The sequence below is a fragment of the Electrophorus electricus genome, chromosome 10, assembly GCF_013358815.1.
Source record: "Electrophorus electricus isolate fEleEle1 chromosome 10, fEleEle1.pri, whole genome shotgun sequence".
Taxonomy (NCBI): Eukaryota; Metazoa; Chordata; class Actinopteri; order Gymnotiformes; family Gymnotidae; genus Electrophorus; species Electrophorus electricus.
Window position 1 is genome coordinate 12,543,498 of NC_049544.1, and position 8,807 is coordinate 12,552,304.

The window sequence follows — 8,807 nt, forward strand, 5'->3', positions numbered from 1 at the left end:
GATGTCACACCTTTTGATGGATCTAACTGCATTCTCAGTAGGATTCACAGGCTTGCCTTTACGAAAATGGGAAGAGCTAGTGTTATAGTGTAAGACTACCATAACATATCACCATCTCTACAGCAATACGAAAAATACACAATGTGTGGTTTATCTTACGTTAAGCTCTAGCAATTCATGAACATGTAATTTCCCAGTCTGCAGATGGCAGTCAGTTGATATGTGGTCAAACTTTTGCTGGAAACCCAAACAACACTGCAACCACATTAAAACAAGCAAACGTTGGTCTTTGGATTTAAAGGGCTTCTCTTGGGCTGACAGGGCAATGTGTTAAAGGCTGGGGGCCCACTTACAACCTGTTGAGCAGACTGGACTATGTAACCTTTTTGAAGTAAGGTGACAGCAAGATTGATGAACTTTCCTGTTCATAAGTTTAATGAACTGTCCTTGTAGGCTTAAATTACAGCTGGATGCACAGACAGTGAGAAAAGGGTAGTTTGTTTTGTTTGGGAATCGTTTGGCATCATTGTCATAATGTGGTGAGATGACAACCATTTTAATTTTAAATTTGTAACTTACTTTTGGCTCTGCATATCATTTGGTAGCAAGCATCTGGCATACAAGGCAAGCATGTATTTCTCTCTTTGTTTGGTAATATCAAATTAAGTATGTGTAGATGTGTTTTTGTTCCTGACATAAACATTTAGTGATGGCTTTCTCCAATGTGAGCAGTTATGGAATAGAAATTGATAAGTTAGTGTGAGATGCCTTGAGGTTTTAAAGACTTCCAGACCTACTTTTTATTAACATGCAATTCTCTAAAATGAGGGCCAATATGTTTGGAGTCTATTTCAACCCATGTCTCACTGGACCACTTTTTCCCCTCAGACAATCATTCTCGGCATCTGATTTCAGACGTGATCTGGATCTATTGAGATAAATCTCCTTCCAAAGTGTCTATGGTCCACTAGAATTGTAGGCCAGGGTTCATAAGACCACATCATAAATTAGTTATTTGTCCCCCCAATCCCCCCCCCCCCCAAAAAAAAAGATCTTCTTCAATGCCAAGAATAATATTCTGCGCTTCTCTTGGTCAATCAGTACTTGCCTGGATGATGTATAGGTCCCCTGACACCTGGTGTAACTGTAATTGCCCAGGGTAGAGTAAGGTACTGCCACATGCACTATATTATGTGCTCCTGGATTAGGTTTAATGGTTGCCGTTCCTTCTCATTAAATTCAGTTTAAACAGGAGCTTTAATGACACCATGCTTGAGGTGACTTTCAAAGTCAGTGCTGCTCGTGCCTTACATGTGCACAGATGTGTTCACACTTGCAAGTAATCTCCTGAAATTAGGTTGCCTAAGCAATAATAGAGTATTCTAACTTGCTAAAGAAAGTATACAACATAACTACACCACACCAGTTTTGTAACCTGGCTGCTATTTACTAACACAAGGGCTGACTAAAGTTTATTTCATTACATGGGATTTTATTTTTTTCAATTTACAGTACAGATTATTTGCTAAAAATCCTGAACACTGCATTTAATTGATTAAAGGAATTCTTCAGTACCACAAGAAATACATTTTATTCAGCATTCAGAGTATTTAAAAATGGCTTTGAGTTGTGTTTTGTTAAATAGTTGGTTTAGTGTTACAGCTAATATACAGACTGTGTCCTGGAATTATGCCTTGTGGAAGTCTATGGCAGGTATTTTTGCCACCTGTTTAAAATCTTAAAACCAACAATTTGAGAAACAACATCCTACAATCATTTTAAGCTATTCCAAATGTTGAATGAAGTATGTTTTTGAGGTTTAACATTGGAATATTTCTTTAATATAAACATTATAGATTAATTTAATGTTAATTTTTTAGGCTGGATTATAATCATTTTCATTTTTGAAATCTGACAGTTATTATCTTAGTCGGAACCTAAGATGCAACCTACTAAGTAACAAATTGAGGTAAGAGGTAAAGGTAAGAGAAGAAAGCAGATGTGAATGAATGAAGGTGAAGCATCATCTCTATAAAGTCTTCCATGTGTTCTAAAGATGGAAGAATGCAACCAAAAGCAACTCCTTTATGCTGACAGGCAGAAAATCTTTTTTTGTGTTGTGAAACACTTTTTAGGCTCAGGATACGTCACACTAGTACAAGTCTTCTATTAGAGCTTTTTTTTTTGTTGGTTTAACTTCCCAAGACTGAATGGGACATGCATCAGTTCCTGTCAGTATGTGGGAGAAATGAAGCATAACCCATAACTCATCCATGCCATTGAGATCACCTTCTGTACTCTTCTTGGTCATATCTTTGGAAACCTTTTCATTGCTTAAAGCTTAAGAATAATATCAGTATCGAATGTGTTTACCACAATGATAACATGATGTAGAAGTGAAAAGGTTTAAGAGTTATAACTCTTAAGCATTATCGCACAACTGGGGGAAAACATTACTAATTTCTGCAGCTGTGGTTAATGGAGTACGAGAAAAAAATCAGAAAAACAATTTCATAAGGTTTATGCCTCCTTCTTCCAGAAAGTCCCCCTTGTGCTGGTGGTCTGGCCTACAACTTGCAGCTTTTTTTTGTAACTGAAAACATGGTCAGATATCTATATACAACAGGGGTCTGCAATATGTTGAGGTTTTGTTTCACAAGTAGTTGATGTCTGTATTACTTTCAGTAAAAACCTTTTCAGAAACAAAAAATATTCTTATTTCAGTATTATATTGTCAAGTTGAATGGTTGAATGTTTTGACATATAGCATTTCTCTACAGGTATGACTGGATTCTTTAAACAAGACTTTGAGTAATGCACATTATATCTACGTTGTTTGTGGCTTGTTTTAGACAAATATTTGTTGACTTCCTCAAATAAGTTTACATAGCCAAAGAGATGGTAAGCTGAAGCTTTTCCATTAAATCATTAAAAAGTTGGAAATGCATCCTTAGATTCTCAGGGTGAGAAGTCTAGTTTCTCTATGTGTTTGGTTACATGTGCACTGCAGATGTCTTTTTGTGCTGCTGCTAAGGGAGGCTCTGGGTGAGTTTGCATTGTTTGCTGGCCCCCTTGGCTCCAGTGATAACCCAGGACCAATGGTATTGAATACAGTGCTGAAGTCAGCATCTGGCACAGAACCAGCAATCTGATGATTTATAACCTCACATGGCCATCGAATGAGGAGATGCATATCTAAGACACATAAAACATTGTTTAAATTCACAATTTAGCCCCCCTGACGCCCCCCCCCCCACAAAAAAAGTGAATAAAAAGGCAAGTGTTCAAAGGCTATTAATAGAAATTCTGTTTAATCTTGGAATAAGAAGTAGTTGTAGGATGTCTCTGACAAGGTCATTCCCTGTAAAATTGGTCTTTAGTTCAAGTTTTTTTTATTATTATTGAACATTTGGCTCCTTTTTTCCATACAATATTCTGTTTTATTTCATTTTCTCTTTTGTAATGTTTTCACGACTTGGGGTTCATTAAGATGTTTGAGATTTCCTTGGACCGCAATAGCTTCTTATTATGCCATACACTTGGAGTAGTGGGTTTGATGGGATGTAAGCAATATGGATTTGAACAGATATGCAAAGTAATGCACTATAATTTATGTTAGATTTGCTTAAGTAATTGCATTACAGTTTGTAATTACATTACAATTTCCTGAACAGGCCTGGGTAACTTGCACGAAAAGGAGTGGAACCTTATGTAGTTTTATTTATATATATATATATATATATAATATATATATATATATATATATATATATATATATATATATATATATATATATACCTATAATAAATACCTATACAAAATACACAACAAGTTTTAGGCAATATTAAATTCTTATTACATAGCAATGAATGAAAAAAAAAATCAAACATTTCTTGGAATAGACATTGATGGAACTGAATCTAAAACTAAATCTATTAGAATATTTTGTATTCTAGTTGTATCCAATTGTTTGATTTGAATTTGTACAATAATTCTAAAGAACATGAAACCTTGAAATTACAAAGTGAAATCATATTTGACAACTATCCCTCCAGAGGTAGCCATATTAAAAGAAATGTTAATGACTTAAACATAAAGAAATAGTTCCAACACTGACGCTTTACTACTTTTCCCAATGTTTTTAGTGAAAACGTTAACCTGCAAGGTAAAAAAATACTTTCTGGTATGAAAAACAGTATGAAAAATCAGATCTATGGAGGACAGAGAGAGGAAAGAAAACAAATCACTTCTGTTCCCAAATCTTGACATTTCAGTGTCAATATTTCTACACAGTTCCGCACAATCAAGTATGGGAAGGTTATTGAGATCTCAAAAGATGATAGTTATGTGCGACTGTGGTGAAAATTATGCCTTCGCACACATTTGCAGATCATGAAAGATTTATTTGGTCTTGACTTAAAATCTTTGGGTTTTGAATATGTAATGTGTTATGCTCCACGGCAGCTGATTCAGTGCCTCTGCGACAGCCTACGATTACCTTCTGGCAGTATCAGAAATTGTGAGCGCTGCTAAAAAACAACCGATAGGGAGCCGCCCGGCTGCCCGAGCCGAGAGACCACTTTACGAAGACAGAGCTTAATCCGCATTGGCTCAACTATTCGCTGACTAACATGACCACAAACTGTAGGTAATAAGGCACGTAAGCTATTAAAACATTTAGCGTGTGTGGATATTATGCTCACATGAGAATAACAGGGCTGTCAGCTCACGTGTTGTGCGGCAGGTAAACCTGTCCGGCTTGTCGGCTCTCTGCTCATCTCCACCCCCGACTGCAGTCGGCTACTGTCGCTGACCAGCAAGGGTTTCTTGAGATATATGCTTTAGTGTAAGCCTTACTTATAAATAATATATACTCCTTGCAAAATGTTATGCCTCCGTCACTACTAGTATAATTATGAAACATTCAAATTCAGCATTAAAAAACGGAGGCTTCTATAAGGTCTACCTTTTTTAGTTTCGAGGACAAAGCAAAGGAAAAGTGTGTTGCCCGGTGTTGTTAAATGAGAACATTAATTAGACTGATTGAGATGCATTGAAGTGACTCATTACTTAAGTATTGATTTACTAGATACTTTCTTACTATTATTTGTAAGTAATCATTTAAATGACTACTTTTACTTCGGCTTGAGTCATTATTTTAAAATAATATTTTTTTCACTGAGTATAGTTTTCGGCTATTCTACCCACCTCTGGATTTGAACACTGCAGAAATGTGCACTTGTGAATGAATGTGCATCAGGTTATTTTTTAAAATGCTATTTATGTAGTCATTGCCTTTCTATTTGCCATCATAATAACTTTTAAAACTGCAATATAGTCTTGCTATATTTGCACTAATTTCCTACTCAAAAATCACAGTAGTGCTACCTTATAATTACTTGCTTGGAATATTCACTTTACTTTTATGCAATGACCAAAATGTAGAGAAGGCCCCTTTTGGTCATCATCAGACCATAACAATTAAATGAATCTAAAATGGAATGTTTACAGTGGAGCTTTCAGGGCACTGTTTTACAAGCATCCACTCCACACTAGTTCTTTTACCATTACTGTGCTGAGTCTCAGACAGTTTTTCCTTCTTTTTCCTGGTCTGGGCTGGGGCTCCTCATTAAGGCTGTTTTTGTCTCTCACAGGTTGGGTAGACTGGGGAGTGCCTGGCAGCAGTAGCCCACACAAAGGTACAGAGAAAATGCCCAGACATGCTCAGTGGACCACCCTCTCACCACCCAACAGACTTGGATAAGTAGAAGCAGGGGTCTCCTCAGGGTACTGCTTAGCAATAACTCCCTACAGCTAAGAAGGCGCCTAGGACTATATAATGGAGAGAGCATAATGCCAGGCATTTTGTACACTACCCATATCTACCCTCCCATATAAAACTGGACTTTTGATGGTGTGTTTTGTGTTGCACACTTCTATACCAGAACAAATCTTTATTGTGTAAATTATGTTTGATATGAGTCGTCAGTGCTGCTGAATGAACTTTCTTTATTTCTGCATCAAAGAGCTTACATTTTTAACATTTTAATATTTCATTGTATGTGTTTGTGTTTTGGAGGCCAATTCTTATTACTTGGAGGCCAATCTTGTTATTACTTTGTAGCGATTTTCCTACCCATTCTACCCCTTTCTTCAGGATGGGTGGGGGGTGGGAAATGTGGGTGTGTTCATTCAGTCCATTCTGGAGCATCCACACACTTCAGTTTCCAGACAGAACAGTAGTAAAAATGCAGCAACAACATCTGGGGCAATCAGAACTTCTCCTGCAAACATTTTACAGTCTACCACAGCTATTTAAGCCATCCATTTCCATATACAAAAACATCAAGTCGGATATTTTAAAATAATATTAATTGTGTCAGTTTCTTGGATGAAATTGATTTGTTATGTTTTACTGGAAATCTTATAGCAAACACCATGAGCTCATTCATTATGTCCTCAGTCAAATGAACTTATAAAAAGTTAGATTTAAATTAGTTCTCCTTTCAAGATGCTGAATTATAGCAGTCCAGAAGGATTTGGGTTCACTACCTTCTTCAATTTACAAAAACAGACAGATCTTTTATATACTGCAGCAGTGTAAGTGTTTCCCTTAATGGATCTTTAACACATTCATCATCTTATTTAGTTATTTATAGTTTTCCCTTAGCAGCAACCAAGACATAATTAGGTATGATTCACCATAAAAAGCTTCCTCCATTAAATGGCCATGACTGAGATGAAATGACCAACTCTAAAGCATTGCTGCAACACACCTAAAGTATTTTTGTATGACAGTACCTTGTTTCACGTCTGTCAAGTTTCACAAATTTCACCTTTTCCTTAGTTCTGTGACTCCATCTGCAAAGAGTTTTGAGTGACCTCTGCTAGGCATTGGATTTTAAGTGCAGTTTGCTGTCAGGCTCTATAACTGCAAAGAGTAACGTGCCATGATGGCAGGTGTTCTTAATCATTAGATAAAGTGTCAGTTTTTATCACAGACAGGTTTCTTTAAACAAAATCTTAAATTTCAGTTTCTATAAAAGCTGTTCCCTGTAGCAAGCAACATTCAAATATAAAATATGTATAACTATTACTGTCCCCCTTCTCTGTATTTCCCTGTACATAGCAGCTAATGTTTTGTTTTGAGTAACTCTTTTGGGGATGCAGAGTGCTGTGTTTTTAGGTACCTTCATTAGACTGACTTGCTGGTTGGAAGGGGACAAACCAAAAAAATCCAGATTTTTTAAAACAGCTTATGGGTGCAATGTATTGATTGACTAAAATGTATAGAGTACTTTACCAAACTTATTCCTTTTTCTAACAGTTTGTAAATGTTTGTTTGTTCATTCACATTTCACATGGAAAACATAGTTACTAAAATTTATTTTAAAAAGAAAATGGGCAGTTACTTTTTTGTTATTCAATTATAGTTTTACTTGAGCTATTTTTTTTTTTCAATTACCAACCACAACCACTGCTGAGAAACATACTAAACAGGAATTTATTATGATTATGTTGTGTGTTATTTATAGCTTAGATAATAATATTATTTATAATTACACTCATACTAACATAATATAGAATAGATTCAGTGGATTAGTATTATTTGTGAAATACATGAATATTGAATTCTAAATAATGGCCTTGAAATATAAATGGAGAATATATTTCCTTTTTCCATATGATTAATTTATAATATAAAAGTTCTCTTGCTAACACTATGCTTGTTCCCCTCATGTCATGTTTCAGTCATACTTTCTGAAGCAGCTGGAGGAATTTATTTAAAAATAGGGTTTGATCACGGTTAATAAAATAAAATATCCCAAAATGTTATCAAATAAATACAACTAAAAAATACATAATTATGTAAATAAATAACTGCAAAAATATATATTGTTATTGGTACTTACCCCTAAAACTGCATTGTAGTTGCTGCACAAAAATCTTAATAAATTACTTAAGATATCCAAATATATAATTTGTTTTAACATAAAACTTAATTTGTGGACATAATATAATCACTACATCATAACATTGTTGACATGAAATTTTGACGGTCTGAAATGTATCAGCTAGCCTACTCAAAAGAAAAAAAAAAGTTCCATATGTTAATTAAAATCAACAGGACACTGCACTATTAATAACACAGGCAATTAAAATTGAAAAGAAACAGTTCATACCAAAAATAATAGAACAAAAACAGGCTTTCTAAAGAGAGACATTTTAAAGAGTTCCAGAGTGCTCTGTCATTTGGCTGTATGTCTCTTTCAAAGACACCCAGTAAAACAGAACAGGCCATGTTGGCTACTATGTGTTTATGATACGTTTCTACCTGAGGTCCTACGTCAGAAGGAGAATTCACTGTAACAAGAGACTGTTGTTGCTATGTGGTCATCAAGACAATATAGTAGGAGTAGTGGAACCTGCTAAAGATGGGCCATTTAATACTGACTAGCACAAATGAGAACTAGAAGTCTGTATGTTTTCCTTTTTTCATTTTTGTCTCTCTCTTCAACAATTTCAGTCTTATACAAAACTGATATAAGTCTGTATGTTGTAGCCAACATTATTGGTAAGTGAAAGTATACATTTCTGAACACCGTTAATTTTGCCCCCTTTCCTCAATATTTACTTATCTTGTGCAGTAGGCCTGACATTTTTTGCGCAATATTATACTTCCCAGCAAGTGGTAATAAAGGCTGCATACCCATTTATAAAGCCTTAACTAGGCTATTACAGCAGTCGATTACATGAACACCTCAATATATTCAGAGGATATCGTAAAACACCAGAATGTGGAGCAT